The sequence below is a fragment of the Pseudonaja textilis genome, chromosome 1 (assembly GCF_049901715.1).
Source record: "Pseudonaja textilis isolate UNSWEBS1 chromosome 1, rPseTex1.2, whole genome shotgun sequence".
NCBI lineage: Eukaryota > Metazoa > Chordata > Lepidosauria > Squamata > Elapidae > Pseudonaja > Pseudonaja textilis.
The window spans coordinates 150,989,365-151,011,831 of NC_141990.1; positions in this window are offsets into that span (position 1 = coordinate 150,989,365).

Below are 22,467 nucleotides of genomic sequence, written 5' to 3' on the forward strand. Positions count from 1 at the left end.
ATCATATTAACTGAATTTAATTAACTTAATTTAATTTTCTTATAGTTAAACTAAATTAAATTAAGCTGCTTCTTGGCCCTCTTATTCTTTTTCTCCTTTTTTAAAAAAATGAAATCCCAAGACAATATATGGACTCAGTCCAAAACATTGAACACACTTGCTGTACCTCAACTAACTGCAGTTTCTGTGCCTCATCTCTATTTTTGTTTTGAGAACACAAAACATGTTTAATTTCTTCCAATAAAGTCATTTCTTCTTCCCTGACTTCATCAGAATTCTCCCCTCCCATTATCATATTTCTGATCCTGAAAACACACACATATGAATCCTGCTATTTCCCTTTCACCTTCTCTGGGATTCATTGGTGAATACTCAGCCTTAGAAATGGAAATTATAAATAAAAATATAGTTTTCGTCAGGGCTTCACTGCCATCTAGCACTGCCATCTGCCACAAGAACCGTCTCCTTTGTGATGCCTCCATGGGCAGATGCAACTTGTTATGTAATTAGAGTGTGGCTGTAAAAGTCTGGGGTGATTGTAGTGGGTTTGATTGCATGACCGAAGTGTGTTTAGTGATTTAGTGTGGGTGGTAACTGAGTGTGGTGAATGGATGCCTTGGCTGGAGTAGGGGATAATGAGTAGGAGGGAACTGGGAGAAGGCTAGAAACAGACTGAACATCAGGACTAGGCAGTGGGAGATATGGAGAGATCCTGACAGTGGGCTGTTCTAGGGAATGTCAAGCTCATTGTTTAAAAGTGATCTCAACATTCAGTCTTTGGGATCTCTTCTCAAGGTCAAGTTAATTTTTAAAAAATTTTGTATCCTGCCTTTATTATTTTTACAAATAATTCAACGCACTTATTCAACACACCTTCCTCCTCCTATTTTCCCCACAACAATCCTGTGAGGTGAGCTGGGCTGAGAGACAGTAATTGGCCTTAGCTCCTCCAACTGACTTTCATGGCCAGGGCAGGATCAGAACTCACGGACCCCTACTTTCTAGCCTGGTTCCTTAACTGCTAGACCAAACTGGCTCTCAAGCCTTGGTGGACCTGGGCTGTGGCTGTGGCTGTTACAGTAGGTTGGTGTGTAATACCTCTGTCCTCACCCACAATTTGATCATAGACAGGGGTGGGATTCTACCAGTTCACACCTATTCGCTAGAACCGGTTGTTAACATTCTAAGCAGTTTGGAGAACTGGTTGTTAGAAGAAATTACTGGCCTAATCCTGTAAGGAAGGCAGGAAGAAAACATTCTGGTGTTGCTTACAGAAACTGCCTCTCCGTTAACCCTTATTACATTCTTGGCAGGACTAGACTTCCTGTCTCTGGAACTTCTCTGGAGTTTTTTTCTCCTCCTTTGCTGGTTCTTTGCTTGTGTGGAGTGACCATTCAAAGTTACAATGGCACTGAAAAAAGTGACTTATGACCATTTTTCACACTTACGACTGTTGCAGCATCCCCACAGTCACGAGAGGCCAGGTGAGGAGATGCGTGCCTCGATGTGAGTGTTATTGAGTTGGCCACGCCCAGCCAGTAACATGACCACCAAGCCATGTCCATCCAGTCACATGACCACCAAGCCACACCCACCAACTAAGCCATGCCCACAGAACCGGTTGTTAAAAAATTTGAATCCCACCCCTGATCATAGATCTCTTTTCTTGTGGCGAATTCTGTTGAAAGGTGGGAAGAGATTTTGCCTGCAATCCCTCATTTGTGGGGTGTCCTATTCTCTTTAATGTCTACAAAAGGTCATCCACCACTTTGGGGTCAGGTACCATCAATATGATGATGATACCCAATAGCACAGTACATATCAAGACCAGACTGATCAAGCAAAGCTATTGAAGTCCTGGCTTAGTATCTGGTGGTTGGATTGGGAGACTCAACCTCCATCCTGACAAGTCCTAATGGCTAAGTTTGTTCAGGCCTGCCAGCTTTGAGAATATTCTACTGCTAGTCCTCTTCTCTATATGAAATTTGTGTCCAGTCTACTGTTTATTTATTTATTTTATTTATTTTTATTTATTTTGATTTGTCAATGTTTAGACTCATAGTTCCCACTCAGACAGGAGGTGGAGGCTGTGGCCAAGAGGATCTTTGCTAGTATGCCAGCCACAGCATGTCCTGTGCTGGGAGGCCCTGCAGACAGTCACTCATGTCCTGGTTAGTTCACATTTGGATTATTGTAATGCACTCTACATGGGATTGTCTTCAAACACCATGGAGAATCTATATCTGATCCAGAATGTGATAGTACATTCACTGATGGGTAAATCACATTATGCTCATGTGACTCCACTGCTTTGTGAGCCACTCTGACTGGTTACCAGTCAGTTTCTGGATACAATTAAAGCCCTTCATGGAATAAGACATGGCTATCTGAAGAACTGCTTATCTCCAAATATTTCTGTCTACTTGATGAGGTCAAACAGAGTGGGAACTGTGTCCCATCAATTGAACAGTGTTATCTTTTATGATTCAGAAGGCGCACTGTCTTTGTTGTGGCACCTGCCTTCTGGAATAATATCTCACAGACATTTGTAGGGTTTTTTTTCTTCTTATTTTCTTGTTTTTCCAAATGAAAGCAAAACCCCATTAACTCAGGAAGCCCACTAAAAGGATCTATTTATCTTGCTGTTACCACTAAACTTTTTTTCTGGCTTAGAAATTCGTTTGTTGTTCCCTCTATTTCCTGTGTCTTTGAAGGATGTGGTTAAGTAGAATGTGAAAGATGTAGGATCGCACAATCTCTTTGTTAACATTTAAATGTAGAAGTAAATTCACCTTTGCTAACTAACTTTAAAAAAGGCTTTCAATAGCTTTAAATAATATCAGAGGGTATCTATAGTTTGTCAGTGCTTGCCTTCCCTAGCACTAAATACTAAACATTCTTGCTGAGTCTCCCTAACAGATGGAGATTTTCCTAAGGCTACAACTCCCTCAGGCCTGTCCTTCCACCACCACCTCCCAAATGTCCTTCTGCTTAGTTTCTTCTCCCTCTGGAATATAAACTGGAACGAGATGTTCTGCACCACCATGCTTTTCGCTGGTAGTTCACTTTTCATTCATCCCACTGGGAGATTCCTTTCAATGGAACTCTCACTGGTAATGCTCCCACAATTCCTTGCCATGCCAATGGTAGCTGAATTAAACTATCTGAAAGACGTTGGTTGTCCCAGTCTTGCTTTAGTGAGTAAGAGTACAATTCACATGTGATCCCTTTAATGGGACTAAGGAAGCACATTCATAGTCTGTAATGGAGAACTTTTTCCTTTCCTTTTTAAAGAGAGAAGTCTTCCAAACAAAAATGTATTTGATTTCTACTCCTCATATGCCAGTGTTGTGGAGTATGGGCATGGCTGATATGAGCTCTCCCTCGTAACACTTTTCCTTTTCCTTCCATTTTTTCAGTTTTCCCCTGCTTTGGCAGAATCCATGGAGGAAAAGTTGTAGCAGCTTCAGAGGTGGTATTCAGCAGGTTTTGTAGACCGGTTTTGAACCGGTAGTGGAAATTTTGAGCAGTTCAGTGAACCGTCAAAAACCACCTCTGACTGGCCCCACCCTCATCTATTCTCTGCCTCCTGAGTCCCAGCTGATTGTCTGGGTCTTCTTTTGTTGCACTGCACAGGAGAATGGAGCTGGAAAGCAGGTTAGTGGGGCAGGGAGGGAATGGGGATTTTGCAGTAACCTTCCCCTGCCACACCCACCAAGCCACGCCCACAGAACCAGTAGTAACATTTTTTGAATCCCACCACTGAACACCTCCATCTGGTAATCACAAGAGACCCGCTGCTTGAAAACCTGCCCACCATTTGCAGCAAATGCAAATGTTCTTCCTGTTTTTGTTTCTGTGTACACTTAAGAAATCTGGAGTTCTTGCAGCCAATATTTTTGCTTTCTCTCATAACTGTTGATAACTCAGATAGGAATGGTAAATGATTTTGAAACACAGGTGCATTTTTTTTTAAAAATCAGGCAACTCATTTTAAAAATGCCTTTTCAGATGAGATATTTTAATATGAAGATCAAAAACTATGAAAATGTGTTGGAACTCAGTTGGGGATTTTGCATGCATCCATTTTGCACTGGGTGGCAGCAAAGGAACACTGAATGCTCGGGCCATGGCTACAGCTTCACAAATTGCTGAAAGTTTCTCCTATGTTATTGAGGCAGGGGAAGAGAAGAAGGATAGAATACTTACCTAAAAAAGGAAATTTGTGCATAATTAGAACATGTGAGATACCTGCAGGCATTTTCCATTCCTATCAGGTCATTATAGTTGCAAATCCAGCAACCTCCTCGCCCAACCCCATAATATGTTTATGAGATCATAGTTGAAATTAAAGTTTCTGAGCTCTTTTTATTCAATATGTTTTCAACAGGTATTTTTAAACTGACTTTTATCTACAAAGGCAGAATTGGGATTTCAAATATAATAATACTAACAATAAAGACAATACCAAGAGTGATAGGCACCTTGGGTGCAATCCCAAAACATCTAGAGCACCACTTGAACCTTATCACAATTGACAAAATCACTACCAATCAATTGCAAAAGACAGGTTACTCAGAACAGCTTATATTCTACGACAATACCTCTAATACCATAAAACAACAACATCTATTTATCCCAGGTCCTTAGGTGAATAAAAATGTCAAATCTAGTCTAAATAACTGGCTGTGTTCTCCTCCTCCTCCTCTGCAATACACATATTACAATTTTTAAATGACGCACTAACTGAAGGTTTCTAGGGGGTTTACAATGAAATTGAGTATTATTATTATTATCTGGTTTGTCATTTGAAAATGAATGGGTGTTTTCAGAAATATCAAGCAGTGTATCAATGTATGCCATCTTTTATACTGTAGAAATCTTCCCTTATGCAATCCTACATTTGGGCCAGTCGGTCTCATTCAGCTCAATTCACACATAGGGTTGTTGTGGGGAAAATAGGAGACAGGAATATTAGGCATGTTCACCAGTTTGAGTTATACATTAAAAAGATGGATAAAAACCTGACAATAACTGTAATAAGAGCAACAATAGCAACAAGAACTAATTAAGTACAAATGGTCTAGAGTCCAGCAACCTAAGGGTGCCCCTAGAAATTTCCATGGTAAAGTATGGTTGTGAAGAGAGATCTGGGAGAAGAAAGGAAGGAAGCTTTTCCAGAATATTTCAACACATTTTCTCCATTGGAAAGAAGACTAGTGAACGAAATGCATAGCTCAGTTTAAACGCTTGTGGGGTAGTATATTTTCTTATTTACTCACAGGTATACTGTGTACCCATATTTCTTCTGATATCACTAACACATAGCCCTGGGTTTTTTTAATATATATTATTCTTATATTACCCTGTCTTTGTAAAAAAGAAAGAATTGACAATATTTCACAGTTTTCAGAAACTAAAATATAGCCTTATTACAATCTGGCAACTCTCTCTCTACCTCCAAGTTAACATTTTCAGAGTTTTCAGAATTGTTTAGGAAAGGCCATGACAGTTAGTGTGTTATAAAAGCAACAAAAGTTCATAGTATAGTTATATCTCATGTGAGTATATTTATTTATCTATCTCTATCCAGAGGGTTTGTGAGTCAGTCAGCATTTTAATTGTTCAGCACCCAAAAATAAATACACAAAATTTAGACGTGCAGCAAATGATCAAATATCTTTTACAATATAGCCTAAATTGACTTGTCTGCATGGTGTTTATTGCCTAAAAAGTGTTTACTATATTGCTTTCTGAAAATTGCTTGTTACTATTGCAACAGTAGCCTCATTCCTGGCAGTTACGATTGTTTGGCAGTACAGAGAGAACCTCTCTTCTTAAGAAGTATATTGCAATTATATAATGTGAAGTCTCCTAAATTGCAGATATAAAATCTTTTCTCCCAATTTTTATGAAACCTCTCTTCAGCACCTCTGTGACTGTAAGACTGAAATTAGAGCAGTAAAAAAAACAAAAACCTTTTATGTAGAGCTCTTCAAAATCAACGGAAACGTGGACATTCTTATTATCATTAAGAATAAACTCTCTCTACCACTAAGGAATCCTCAGATCCCCTCAGATGGCAAATGCTAGGAGCAGTAGCAAGTTGTTCATAACCACAGCTGTGTGTGTGCCATACTGTATATCTTTTTCTGGGTCCTTCTATGTTCAACTATGTTCAAAGGTCCACCCTGTCCTTTGAACATAGTTGACAACACAATTCCACAACTGAAGAAAAATTCAGCTGTCCATTCTGGACTGCTTCTGGATGTGAAATACAGCAGAGTACCAATTTAATTTTGATGTCAGACAACTAATTATTCAGTATAAGCTTTGTTGCTAGTAAATTTCAGTTACAGGTAGCCCTCGACTTACAGCAGTGACCATTCAAAGTTACAATGGCACTGGGAAAAAGTGACTTATGACCAGTTTTCACACTTGCGACCATTGTAGCATCATGTGATTAAAACTTAAACACTTGGCAATTGGTGGTTGCAGTGTCCCAAGGCCATTTAACAGTAGTTTAACTAATTTAACAACTACTGATTTGCTTAACAACTGTGGCAAGAAAAGTTGTAAAATGGGGCAAACTCACTTAATAAATGTTTTATTTATTATTTTTATTTTATTTGTCAAAAGCTTACAATACAACAGAAACAGAAAGAATAAACATAAGTTTAAATACAAGAAATAGGAACTAATAATTGGGGACAATAGGACAAGGACGGTAGGCATGATTGTGCGCTTATGCACGCCCCTTCCAGACCTTTTAGGAATGGGGTGAGGTCAATAGAAGTTAGTTTGAGGGTGTTTTACTTAGCAACAGAAATTTTGGGCTCAGTTGTGGTCAAGTATTTTTGCTTGAACTACAAATTATGAGATGTTTTTGAAACTATCAAAAGATGCCCTACCCTAAGAGAACTAAGTAGTAGAAGCGCATTCTTTAAACCATGGACCCCCAAGGTCCATTGTTGTTGTTGCTATTATTATTCACAGTACTACTAATTAAATATTTATTGCAATTGTTTTCATAAAGTAAATGCTTGGGGTTGATGAAAATCTGAAACTTCAAGAAAGAGTCGATGAACAGAAGAATTTTGGGACCCCTGCTTGAAACTGAATGTCTGAATATGAAAGTCACCAGTTTCATGGGTTTTCTGAAAAAAATCTTGAAAGAAGTAAAGTCCCTGTTGTGTTTTTCACCCAAGAGGTGCAAATCAATAGTATGCCCACTATAACAGGTGGAAACAAATAGAAACAAATAAGGAGAATAGTGTCTAGGGCTGAATTTTACAGCTGTTGTGGATTTCTTAATGCAGCTCAAATGAGGGTTTGTATACAAAGTAATATAGGGCAATGCCCTTCATTTTTCAGAGACACCATTCAAAAATAACACTAAACAATTCACTGAGCATCAGTGAACTTTATCTCAGCTGATTATCAGAAGATATGTCTCTTTTAAGATCTCCATTTCAACACAATTCATTCAGATAAGTTTACGTTCCAAAGATCCGTTCCAAGAAGAATGCTTTCTGTTTATGCTGTGAACGTCGGAATCAGAACACAAAAGTTTAGCTTCCAAAGTTGGTCAATTATCTTATAATACTCCTGCCAAAGATTACCCCCACTCCAATTCAGACACTAACCCACCAACAAAAAGAAGGAAATGGAGCTCAACCAACGTAGCACATTACTACCATTTCATTTTTCTTAAACAAATAAACACGACTTATTGACTGTAGCTCCCTTTTCTTACCGAAATCATGTGGAAGAAATGCCTGATTTCAAAAGAACGAGTCTCCTATTGTGTGTTTCCTTTATATTTGTGAAAATTGGGTTCCATCCATGCCCTGCCGTGGAATTCTTTATGTACTGCTACCCTGGCTACAGGATTAGCCTGGGAACATTTCTAAAGTTTAGAGACAATGAAAGGACTGGATTAAAGCATGAGTTTAAAATATGAAACACAAATAGATTAATACATTAGAATATGGGAAGATATGTAAATCTTCCCATAGTTTTAAACTTGGAAACTCCAACACTTTTTCCGAATGAAGAAAATTAAAGCTTATGATATGGGATCCTGCTGTTCCTTCAAACCAATGAATTCTGAGACAATCCTAAATGTTCCTAGAGACTAAATTTTGTTAAAACAAGGGACTGTTTATATTGAATAGCAATGCCCATTTTAATTGATGATGTATTCTACATTAAGTTCAACTTCAAATATATTTCAGTGTCGGGACACAGTTCTGGAACATACAACGTGAGAATAGTTTTTAAAAGCTCTTTATAGTACAAAATGCATTCCCTTTTGAGATGCAAAAGAGTAGCAGATCCACAAAATAGAGAATGCTGAATCCCATCATATCTTTTTCTAGAAAGGAACTATATTGTTGGTTGTAGGCATTTGTTTTGCATGAGGAATTTACCTCATGCCCTATCAAAATTTATGCTGGCTACAGTCAATCAACAATCTTGAAAACAGATCATCATCGGCTATATCACTCTTCACTGGATACTTTGATCTGAACGAAAAGAAGACTAGAGGTTACATAAAAATTGGAAATCTTACATTAAAGATTTGAATGCCAGATTTCATTTTTACTCTAATATATCACAGAAGGCTTTGGGCAATGCTACTTCTAAATTTCTCTTAAATTCAGCTTTGCCTCATTCTTGTACACTGCAGCTACAGCTACACTGGAGATACTTGCTATATAATTTTGAGAAGTGAGGAAGAGAAACCTTTATCTATAACCATCAACAAAATGCAAACACATGTGTAGGTCAGTTGTTGGTATCTTTTATTTTATTTTATTTTTATTTCATTGGTTTATGTAGCAACCTGTCATGTAAATACACTGCTCAAAATAAATAAATAAAGGGAACACTTAAACAACACAATGTAACTCCAAGTCAATCACACTTCTGTAGAAATCAAACTGTCCATTGAGGTAGCAACACTGATTGACAATCGATTTCACATGCTGTTGTGCAAATGGAATAGACAACAGGTGGAAAGCATAGGCAGTTAGCAAGACATCCCCAATAAAGGAGTGGTTCTGCAGGTGGTGACTACAGACCACTTCTCAGTTCCTATGCTTTGGTCACTTTGGAATGCTGGTGGTGCTTTCATTCTAGTGGTAGCATGAGACGGAGTCTACAACCCACACAAGTGGTTCAGGTAGTGCAGCTCATCCAGGATGGCACATCAATGCGAGCTGTGGCAAGAAGGTTTGCTGTGTCTGTCAGCATAGTGTCCAGAGCATGGAGGCGCTACCAGGAGACAGGCCAGTACATCAGGAGACATGGAGGAGGCCGTAGGAGGGCAACAACCCAGCATTAGGACCGCTACCTCTGCCTTTGTGCAAGGAGGGACAGGAGGAGCACTGCCAGAGTCCTGCAAAATGACCTCCAGCGGGCCACAAATGTGCATGTGGCTGCTCAAACAGTCAGAAACAGACCTCCATGAGGGTGGTATGAGGGCCGGATGTCCACAGGTGGGGGTTGTGCTTACAGCCCAACACTGTGCAGGACATTTGGCATTTGCCAGAGAACACCAAGATTGGCAAATTTGCCACTGGCACCCTGTGCTCTTCACAGATGAAAGCAGGTTCACACTGAGCACATGTGACAGACATGACAGGGTCTGGAGATGCTGTGGAGAACGTTCTGCTGCCTGCAACATCTTCCAGCATGATCGGTCTGGCAGTGGGTCAGTAATTGTGTAGCATGGCATTTCTTTAGGGGGCCACACAGCCCTCCATGTGCTCACCAGCGGTAACCTGACTGCCATTAGGTACTGAGATGAGATCCTCAGATCCCTTGTGAGACCATATGCTGGTGCAGTTGGCCCTGGGTTCCTCCTAATGCATGACAATGCTAGACCTCATGTAGCTGGAGTGTGTCAGCAGTTCCTGCAAGATAAAGGCATTGATGCTATGGACTGGCCCACCCGTTCCCCAGACCTGAATCCAATTGAGCACATCTGGGAGACCATGTCTTGCTCCATCCACCAACACCACGTTGCACCACAGACTGTCCAGGAGTTGGGGGATACTTTAGTCCAGATGTGGGAGGAGATCCCTCAGGAGACCCTCTGCCACCTCATCAGGAGCATGCCCAGGCATTGTAGGGAGATCATACAGGCATGTGGAGGCCACACACACTACTGACTTGTTTTAAGGACATTACATCAGCCTGTAGTGTTTTTTTCCACTTTAATTTTGAGTGTAACTCCAAATCAGACCTCCATGGGTTGCTAAATTTCATTTCCATTGATAATTTTTGTGTGATTTTGTTGTCAGCATATTCAACTATGTAATGAACGAAGTATTTAATAAGAATATTTCATTCATTCAGAACTAGAATGTGTTATTTTTGTGTTCCATTTATTTTTTTGAGCAGTGTACAACTCTGGGTAGCTACCAAAATTGAAAAATAATACAACCAACAAAATAAAATCAATAACTATAGGGAAATATCCTGTGGCAACTGAGGAAACCAGTAATCAATTTACCCGGATTCAACAATCTTCCCAACCTCCATGCCTGTGAGGTATTAATTGCTGTCTGAAAAGCCAACATGTGGAGGCTAACCTAACGATGTGCAATATGGTGTTGTGCCATGCAACAGAAAGCACGTGCTTCCTAGATTCTGCAAGAAGACAGAAGCTACAACATGAACTTCCTGACATAATTGAAACCGTTGGAGAAAGGCAGTTCCTCAAATAATCTGGTTCCAAGTCATGATAACTAGCACCTTAAATTTCACCCAGGATGCACTTCTCAAAGTATACCTAGATTGCTTTTACCATTCCTTTTGGATCAATAGCAGCTCTAGTTGTTTTTCAAAGGCACTGCCGTATAGAGTGGAAAACAAGTGTCCAGATGGGAGATGAGTGACTATGCTTAGTACATTCTAATCCAGAAAGGGGCACAACTGGCCCATAACATGAAACTGTGTACAAGCCCTCCTAGTCATGGCTGCTAATTGCTCCTTGAATAGCAGCTGTGAGTCTAGCTTGGTTGATCCTGGGCAGAGATGTACAACTGAGTATCATCAGTATACTGATGGTATCTCATATCATACTGTTGGATGACTTTACCCAAAGACCTTTCATAGATGTTAAATAGAAACAGGAAGAGTGATGAACTATGGGGAACCTCACATAAAAGGGAATGTGAGCCAGAGCAAATAGCATTTTGATGAAAAAACTGGAGAGCTGGTGCCAAGCAGAATGTAAGTCTATGGATGGGTGAGAGATATAAATAAGGTAATCACAAATGTACCACTTATCAATCCTGAAACATGATGGTGGATTTTAGTTTTGCTAATGGAGTGTCAGGAAAGCTCCAGGTGAGATTTGTAGCCTATTGAAATGAGCAGAAATCTTGTATTGACTCTACAGAGCCTTAACAGATTGTTCCCATCATGAGAAATAATAAATGGAAATCAGAATATAGGTTAAATGAAAGTTATAGCAGAGTGGAGGTGCAGTTCAGGCTGTTATGAACTTTGAAAAGTGAGGCATAGCAAAGTTATCTGCAAGTTATGATGACTGGAACAAAGTACTAGAAACACAGGAAATATGTCTCCAGAGCTTTGTGTTGAAGCCAAAAGCACACCCTTGGAAATGTTAAAGTCCTAACCATTAAGTGATATGATTCATGGGTTGGATTTTCTTGCATCTTTTTGTGGCACCTGAAAGAAGAACAAAACTGCTTAGACACAGATCAAGAATTTCGCTGAATCAAGACAAATGCCTAATCTGGATCATCCACAGATCAGCCAGATGCATCCATCCAGGAAATTCATGAGCAGGCGATGAAGATGACAGATTTCTTCCATTTGTTCTGTAGAAGATGACATCTAAAACATTCTGTTTTTTTAAAATAACATTTTATTTGGGTTTTCACACATACAAAATACAAGTAAAACATCTCTTTTGAAAATAGCATGGTCCCGGGTTGAACTTCTTTACACAAAGCTCAATTTCATGCTCCTTTTTGTGCTCTATTACATGTCTTATACTATTCTACATTTTCTATATAGTTTTTCCCCTCTTTTAATTTTCTCAAATTTTATTTTGATTATCTCATCTCAATTCAAATCATTATATTTATACTTTTGTCTGTTCTGTTTCAATTTCATATTATCTTTTCTCATTAAACAAATTTTCTCCTGTAGTTACTAATTGGAGTATGACACCTTTATATCTTTTAATTACATCCATTCAACTCTTATTTAAATGTCAATATATACCTTAAGGTTATGACCTTCAATATAATACATAATACATAACTTCCAATCGAATTCTGCTTGGTACATTCTTATAATACACACTATATTCTTTTAAAAAAAGATTATAAATATATGTAAGTATAAACCCTCAATCCATTCCAATTCAGTTCTATCATTAATAATTATTAAAATCTTAGCATCTTTAACACTTTTTTTCAATTAAATATCATACTTCCTTAAAAACACATATAATCTCCATAATTATTTTTTCCCTTATTTCTCTTCACATATGTTTTGTAAGTCATTAAATATTCATTTTGTTACAATTATTTATTGACAAGCATTCCACCGAATTATGATAGCTATTTTATCAAACATTTTAATCATACATTGTTTCATATTTTCTAAAGTTATTTCTATTTCTAATATAACAATACTATCTTATGTACCTTTGCAGAATCCCTTTTTCCATTAAGTTTTCACCCATTATCTCTAAATAGGCCTTGTTTCTCTATATTTTGTTTCTGTCCTTTATAACTTCTTTTCCTTTCTTTCTTCCCTCTCATCTTCTTCCTCTCCTTTTTACCCCCTTGTCTCTCTACTTCTAATTCTCTCTTCTGCATTTCCCTCTTCTGTTGCTTTCTGATTTTCTACTTATTTTTCACTCTATTTTTTTTTTGGGGGGGTTTCCCAATGTTAAACTTTCCATTCTCTTTCCCTCCTTTCCTTTTTTCCCCTCACCTAAGATTACTTGTTCATTAAAGATGGCTTCTTCTTTGTCGCAATCTTCTTGTTCTGCAGGCATTTCTTGTTGTTTCTGATAATTCCAAATCTCCATTTCTAAGAACTGAAATATGAAGCCAAAAGAACCTCTCCCTTCTTGTGCATCTTCTTTGTACTTTTTAAGTTCCATTTTCAGTTCTTCTAAAAGTGGAGCCATTTTAAACAGTTTTCAACAACCACGCAATTGATTTTAGTCATTCAAATACAATAACCAAAAATCCAGAAATCATCAAGTAATCCAAATAGTCTCAAGTTATTTCTTCTTATTTCTTTTTCCACCTTCTCTTCCTGGAGTTTTTGTTGCAATATTTCAGTTAAAATGTATCTTTTGGAAGTCGTGTTGAGATTTTGCTGTAAGTTCTTTTTAATTCCAGGCAGTCTCCTCCCTTCCAGATCCTGCCCTTTTATTCTTTTTCTCTCCTTTCCTGTTTTCAAAAACTTTTAATTATCCAGAAATCTTTATTATCCTTTTGACTTTATTTTCAGCATTAAATGCTTATTAATGTCAAAGTGGTTTTTTTTTCCAATTTCTTGCTTAAGTCTCTTAGTTGTCAGTATAGGAAAAGGAGAAAAAAAAACCCAAACTTTTTTCCTTTTCTCTCTCCTTCGCAGCTTAAAAATCTTCTTAGGGAACAATGTTATTGTTTTTTTTTAATAGTTTCAATTCCAGGATACCTTATTTGTTGCTTTTGTTGTTTGACCTGGTCAACCAAAACTTTCTCTTCTTATCTTCCTCCTGCACATTCTTTTCTGGTCAAGTTCTTCTTTGTGGTGGCCATTTCTGACCACCGCTACAACTGCCTTCAGGAAAGGGAGTAATGGCCAGCTGGGGAGGAGAGATGCGGCTCTCCTCAACCCTGCAGGCAGTCTCCCCCTTCTTCACCGCCTCTATGGGGTGGCTTAGCCCCAAAACCAGCTGGCTTGGGCGCTCCAGCGGGAAGCATGGATCGAAGCCTCACAGAGACAAGGCTTCGGACTGTAGCCGAAGAAGCTTGAACTGGAAGTCTAAAGCATTCTGTTTTTCAATTTGGAGCTAGGGAGCAACTCACAAGAACAGTACTCATAATAGCTTATGTCCAGAAAGATGTCTAGATCTATTTTAAAAGCTGCTAAAATGGTGGTTGTCGCTACACCTGAAGGCAATAACTTTGAGATTGTAATAATGTTCTTGATCCTTTGATTATTACTTTATGTGTAGAGCAATCTATTGGCATGAAAAGGAATTTTAGATTCTATCTGGCCTGGGACTGACCTACCACCCAGCACAAGATTTTACTTGCTGATGGTGCCCAACTGAAGGACTAAGGGAGTTAATTCTTTGGTTCTGCCATTTTACAAATCCTGAGGGGATTCCTAAGGAAAGAGCACATAAGTTGAAAGGAGCATGCCCAAGATTTTAATGCATCTTTGTGTCTCAGATCTGAATTGCAGCTTCAATTAAACAAAAACTAGTTTTTATTATTGCAAAATTAGGAAAGGACTGGAAAGTGAAAAAAAAACAAGTTTCCTTTAGTGTCTTATTCTGCAAGGTTTTTCACATTCTCACACTCTAAAATTAGAGTATCAATTGCCATTTATTTAACATTGGAAGAAGCTGCTCTCAATTAAATGAAATTTCAAATGCTTAGTCATCTTTACATTGAGTTTTCATTTATATGCACAACTTCTTTGTGTCTGAAAGCTCACAGTGATGTATCCTCGACATTGTATTCACTGGTGGGTTTTTCTTCAATTGGAAAGAATAGCAATCTTTTTTTTTTAACTGTTGAGTTAGCTAAAGCATTTTTAACAGTTTCATCATCCTTCTAGTCAAGATGGACTCTTAATTAAAACAATAATACTCTTATTACAGCAAACCAAAGCTTTGCAATAGTGTATCTCTGACTAATTCCCCCTCCCTCTTGTATTTGTTATGGCTTATATGAACAGGACTCTTTTTGGTGTTTCTCAAGGCAGTGAGTTCCCTAGGTCCGTGATGGCAAACCTATGTCACGCATGCCAGAAGTGGCATGCAGAGCCATTTCTGCCAGCATGCGAGCCGTTGCCTGGAACTGATCCACTGAGCATGTGTGTGTGTGCCCTGCCAGCCAGCTGATTGTCTGGTATCTGCCATGCATGTGTGAGGGGAGACGCCCATGTGGGAGATGTGTGCGCATGCACAGGGGAGACACATGCAGTGGGGTCATGTGCACATGTGCAGAGGCTCATGGTATGGGGGATCTTGTACTCATGTGCAGGGGGGGCGGTGGTCGCATGCACATTGCATTATGGGTCCAGGCACTTTCGGCACACGACAACGAAAAGGTTAGCCATCACTGCCCTAGGTGAATTAATGGTTGCTAGCCTCAAACATGAGGTAGGTGCCTATAGACATTTTCAGGCCCACTAAAATAAGGTGGGGAGCTTTCAGTCTATGTCAGAAGCATGCCACCCATGTTCAAATTATATAATTTTGATTGGAGGTTAATTAAATCTCGATGATGGATGAGTTCCGGAAATTTACAAATACAGCACAATGATACAAGGTGAGCTTGCTGGTTCTAGCTAAATATAATTTTCTAGCTGTCTTTAATGATTAGGTAGATAAGTCCTTAAAGCTGTAGTATCTGATCCTCGTCAGATGTAAATCAACACCATAATTCCCTTAAAGCTAATGGCTTTATGCTGATTTATGGCAGCTAAGAATCTGGCCTTTATTGTACTTTGTCGCAGATGTAATTATTTTTTATGGTTGTTTTATCTTTATTAGCAATAAAGAAAGGGAATACTTAGAATAGAAAGAATCTTGCATCTATTGTCTTGGAGAAAACAAAACATATTCCTTTCTTGTTACATATAGCACATTTTAAAAATTCTTGCTTGATCATATCATGTATTTTTTTATAATATTTGTGCATAATGCAAAATATAATGATTAACTTGAGGCAACAAAAGGTTCTGAAACTTATTATTTTATTTATTTGTAGTGACAAAATATATTGGATCACTCAAGGGTAGTAAATCCTATTGTGGGAGAGCTTACAATCAACCTGTATTGGGGCTAGGATTATTTCCGAAGTCAAAAGTCAGCCATTTTGTTTACAACCAAGCTACACCATTTCAGCCATTTTCATAGAATCACAGAGCTGTAAGGATCCATCTGTACCAATCAGTCCAACCTCCAGCTCAGTACAGGAATCTAAATTTAATCTTTCCCGACAAAGCACTCTCTAGCCTTCCCTTCAATGCATCTATCAAAAGGGAGCCCTGAAATCTCTAGATTTCACTGCTGAGCTGCTCTTGATGTTAAGAATATTTTCTTAGCATTCAATTTTACATTTTGGGTAGAGGCCAGCTTCCTTGCATCAGTATTGCATGCTCTTCCTTGTCTAATGTATTCACTACCTCAAGAAAATTTGACTCTGTCTGTGGTAGTTTTATAAGGAAGCATGTCTGCTTGCCCCAGAAATGGATTACTTTGAACATTAATTAAAATTAATAGCAGAGAAAGACAGAGCTGTGTCTTGTGACAAACACGAGGATATCATTTGTCAGCAGAATGACATGTGGAAAAGGGAGGCAAATGGTGAGCTCCTGATAGGATTTTCATTTTGTCTTTATTTCATGGAACTGAAAAACTTTACATTGAAGACTGGAAGACTTTGTATTGAAGCACTCCATGGCAGAATGGCAGAGGTGGTCTTCAGCAGGTTCTGACCCGTTCTGGAGAACCAGTAGCAGAAATTTTGAGTAGTTTGGAGAACCGGCAAATACCACCTCTGATTGGAGATTTTACAGGATCCTTCCCCTGCCACGCCCACCAAGCCACACCCACAAAACCGTTATGATGAATACCACCACAGCAGAATGGGATACTTAACATTCATTACTCAGACAAAAGTATTTGCAGATGAAATATTTCTCCACAAGTGCTTCTTTGGTAAAAAAAATACGTGCATGTTTTTATTTGTATAAACAAAGCCCTTTTGCCATGATGATGCAGTGGCTAGAGTGCAGTACTGCAGGCTATTTCTGCTGACTGCCAGCTGCCAGCAATTTGGCAGCTCAAATCTCACCAGGCTCAAGGTTGACTCAGCCTACTATCCTTCTGATGTTGGTAAAATGAGAACGCAGATTGTTGGGCAACATGCTAACTCTGTAAACCTCTTAGAGAGGGCTGTAAAACACTGTGAAGCAGTATATAAGTCTAAGTGCTATTGCTTTGTTACATTTAGGTCTTAAGGGATCAAGGATTTCCATCTCTGACCACTTTCAGTGATAGATGTCTGTTCTGGCAATATTTTGTTCTGATTTTTGTTAAAAATATAAGAAAAAATTATCAATTTTGAGGGCAGAAATTCTATTATAAATTTTATAAAATGTCCTCTGTATTTTGGTCTGCTTTTCTACCTCAGTCTATTTGCAGCACAGTAGAGCTATATGAAATATAGAAGCTTTTCCCCAAACAATTTTGCCACTGACCATATCATTATTCATCCTTGCATGCTCACGCGGGCAAATGTGGAAAGCAGGCAAGACTCTTGGCTAACTTTCTAAAGTTTATGAGTTCCACTCACACCAGTGGGCCAGTCAAGGACTTGGAGTGGGGATACCACATTTCTGGTTCCATGCAGTAATGTATCTCATTAGAAGTCCTTCTTTCAGCCTAATCACTTTACAGGATTTGTTGCTGTAAGGAGGGATTTTTCATAGGAAAAGTAGGAAGTATCTTCAATGATCATAAAATAAATGCATATCCACTGACCACATTCACAAACTGTTCTGAAGGAAATTGCTCTCTTCCAATTGTGACTTAATTTCTCATAGATCCTGTATGATATCTATTGCTGTGTAGGATAACCACAGCAGGATTATTCTATGCTCAAAGATGGAAACATTTCACAATTTCCATTGTACAGGGAAGGGAAGGGTTGGTGAACATGATAGAGCTTGCTTAGGTAGTCAAATTGACTTGTTTGATTGGAGAAAATACCATATCTACATTCATTACTGACTGCAAACCCCTTATGGACTTTTTGTGTGTGCATAAAACAGAAAAAATGAACATAATTTATGATTTTGATGATTAGACAGGATAGATCATAGGAGAGAGTCATGATGTAACTTGAGAGAGAGTGGTAAATTTATAATTGCATTTATAAGTGTTGTACAGATAAATTGGAAGACCTTTCTTTGTATATCTTTTTCTTTTCTATTTTTCCTTTATTTTTAACTCTCTCTTTGATTTTTTTCTTTTTTCTTCCTTGCTCTATATTAGCTATATTAGTATTTAAATTTGTATTTAAAATAAACACATGTGTACACATACAAACAAACAAACAAACAAACAAACAAACAAAAATGATCTGTACCTGAACGATCTCTAGAACCACAGATTCTCCATTCTGAACTTTACTGGCTCATTTCTCATGACAAGACATTGTATCTCCTTAAAAAGTCAGTAGGCTGCCTTCCCAGAAGTTCATCTTCTTTCTTGTTTCTAGTGTGTTTATTTCAGTAAGTACTATGGACATTTTCTACAAACTGATCAAAGCAAAACAATTACCCAGTAGGTGAAAGTTCAGAATTCAGTGATAAAATATAGACAGGGATAGTCTTCCTCACTTCTTCTCTATAAAGACCAGTTCTCACTTCTTCCCAGTGACCTCCTTAATGTTGAGGCTTTTTACTCCTTGCCACTTGAGTACATTCAAACAGATATAAAATCTCTCATGAGATTAATTAAAAGTTTGCGCAATGTGCAATATATACTTTATTATTTAGGCCCTTGCTTGATTTAATTGACAATATACAACTTGTATAAAGAAACTTTTTATTTTGAAATATTCTCTTTTTTTAATATAACTTCACTGAATTTAAAAAACTAGCAAAATACAGAATAACGGTAAAAGGAAACTTAAAAAAAGAAAAGCAAGAAAAAGAAGAATTAGAAATGTAATGAGAAAAGAAAAAAGATATGGATTATTATTAAATACGAAATAATATTTTGCAACATTCTCTGAATGAATTGATATCATTTTAGCAATGCTCACTTTATGATTTTAATTATGAGACCATTGAGAGACACTACGTGTGCATTCATATCTATCTGTCTTCTGATCTTCCTTCCTGTTCAAATAAATTTATTTTATTTTGTTCTAGGTGTATAAATGAAAAAAGTAAGGTTAGGCCCAAGGCTTTTGGGAGTTCCATGACAGTGTTGCTCTGGGTCTCACTTCTACAGACGACAAGAGCTGGGTTCACACAACATTGTAAGTCAAACAAATCACATTACAGCTTAGCTTGGCGTTGAATCAACCTGTTTCATTATTTGGTATAATGCTTTACTTAAGAATGCTATGCTTATTTCCCACAATATGAAAAATAATTTGCTTCCAAAATGTCTTTTTTTGTACGTACCAGATGTATCAGATACTTCATTTTTATGAAGTATCTGATACATGTGCATAAATATTTTCATGATATATGGTTGTTGACCCATGCCTTGCTTCCTCTGATGGCACACAGGATTGTACAATATGTGGTATAATGATCTGCAGTCTCCCTGGTTTCTCATATTTTTATTCAATCAGAAAAAAAAACAACCCTCTTCCAGTTGGTTGTTTTTGAATAGAATTACAGGCCGCTGGGAGATTTCAAAGGGATGAAGAAGTGAAGATGTTGGCATGCTGGCAAGGAGATGAAGTTTCTTTGTGAAGATACATTCTCAACAATGGTAAGAGGCCATCTTAGCTCCAGGGCAAGAAAGATATATAGATGAGCCCACTGGATAACTATGAAGTGACTGACAGCTAGCTTTCTATTTTTCTTTCTCACTTAGGATTCATCCAGGACCAAGTTTGGAGAAATGGGTTCATGCGTTTTATGCAATCTGAAGATGCCATAGTATCAGAACAGTATTCTGGGAGTGAGTGCCATATTTTGCTATTTATATTTTATTACTTCATCACTAGAGAAGACCCAGAAAGGATGACATTGTAAGCCAAAATCTGAAAAGAACAACTTGCATGAGAACATTTCATAAAAGCAAAACACGCTGAAGTGAAAATGGGAAGGGGAAAATAAGGTTGTGGAAAAACTCCAATCCGGAGAGGCATAGCTGAAGTTGAGAGCTCTCCTCTCAGCCCTGCTCCAACATCTCTTATCTGATTACAGTTGGAACATGCGGTCGATCCAGTTGGGAAAAGTTGAGACAAACATTTCATTTGATTTCCATATCTACTTTTCTTCCTTTGAAGTACTCTGAGAAAGACCGCTGAACTTTACCATTTTAATTCTCTGTTGAATATTCCCCAACATAAATTCATTTACAAAGGTTAATGACTCAGAAGGATCTTTTATTAAACTTGTATGTTAGAGATAGGAAAAATCTTTTGGCTACAAGCTGGGTTTTGAAAAACCCTGGTGTTGCAAAATGTGACGTTCACATAATTGCAGAAAAATGTTCTACTTATAAGAGGGGTAAGATTTAATTTCAAAGGGATTTCAGAAGGCATTCAGTTTAAAGAGATTTTTAAAAAAGTTTTAGCAGAAACTGTGGCAAAAAGTCTTTGGTCAAGAAAGACCAACTGTAACCCTGTTAATAACTAAAAAAACAATGGCCAATGGGAAGAAAAAATATCAAAAGGCGCGATTCAATCTCTTTGGCAGAATAATTGGTAGCTCATTATTTGGGTTGAAAACAATATAATTTGTATTTCTAAATTTGCAAAATTGCTAAATTAATAGCATATGTTTTCTCTGTCTGATTGCTAAGCGGCACTTCAGAAGGGACATCTGAACTGTGATACAAGAGGTTCACTGGCAAGATCACATGTTATTAGTTATTTTCACAAAGAAAATAAGACTGGCTGTACTTGAAGTGACATCTAGAATAGAGATGTGAGAAGTTATGATATTACATTTTCTTAGCTTGGCCAAGTAAACTCATTTTTATCATTAAAATACTACATTAATCCAAGTTTAAAGTTCCTTTTTGTAGTCTTGAAAAGGAACGATCCTTTTTCTTTGCCGAACTGATCCAACTTCAGGTTCTCCTATGGCAGGTCATTAAGATGATCTGGAGAGACCCACTGATAGAGCATCAACATAATCGTGTTGTTAATTGGATGTATTTGCTTGTACTTTTACAATTAATTAAATTAATTAATTAGTTAATTAAATGCTTCTTAGTTGCTTTATGCAATCAAATATTTACTAAGCAATAGACATAAAATAAATAAGGAATGGATATTAACATATTTAAGCATGAAGTAGACAGAAAGATGAGAGAGAATTGCTTTATATTACACTATCCATAAAAAGCCAATATTTATTTTAAACAGTTTTCATGTGTCTTTTTGAATGTTGTCTTTGAAAGATGTTCTCAGTGTGACAACTGTAGACTCGCACTGAGTAGACCCTGTCTTCATGCTGCTCATCCTGTATGACTTCATAGGCAGAGATATAAAGACAGCCTATAACAAAACCAACAGGTTACATAGCATCAAAAGGAGAAAGTACTTAATTACACAATGAGTTTGGTAGGGACTTCCATTATTTTCTAGTATTATTTTTTCTTTTCTTTTACATAACCTGCTTATCTTCTAACCCTAATTCTAAATGCTGTTTCTTTCTCTCTAAATTCTTTAATATTTCTTCTGCCCTTTTTGATAAGGGGAATGTTGCATTCTTGTAATGCAACAGCTTTCTATTTCATCTCAGTTAACAGTTGGAATAAGGCTCAGAAATTCAGAAGTTTCAACGGGCAAAAGAAGTGGTATCATATGCTTTGGCACACTGGCCACCATTAACATCTAAAAGGCTGAATTTCCTACCCTGTGAAGTGTTTTCCAAGGCAGATTTACATTTCAGTAAGTAGCTCAGAGCAAAATACTAACTGAGGCTTTAACTTTTGCCTACAGACAATGCACAACTAAACTTTATCAAAAGCATTCAATTGACAAAGTAATCGAACTGTCTGAAATCAGGCAGACTATTCATCACTGCTCTCTCTCCATACAGCCCCCCCTCTCTCCCTCCCTCCCTCTCCCCACCCAGCCCTCCTTCCCATCCTCCCTCCCACCCTCTCTCTTCAAACGGCCATGTTATAGATCAGTATTTGTCAACCTGGACAATATTAAGAGGTATGGACTTCCATTTCCAGAATTCCTCAGCTGGGGAACTGGGGAGATGAAGTCCATACATTTTAAGATTATTCAGGCTGGGAAACACTGGTAAAGGTGATCTCTATATTTCTGCTTTTCAAAGGATGATTCAAAGCTCCAGATATAAAACTGTGCAGTTTGACCTCTTTCACTTGGCCATATTCAGGCAACAGATTCCCCACCCTTGCACCTGACATTCTTAGATGCACATCCTCAGGGAATCTATGATCCAGGGAAATAAAATTCTGGGTATGCAGATTATTTACAACATTTATTCTAACACTTTGGGCAG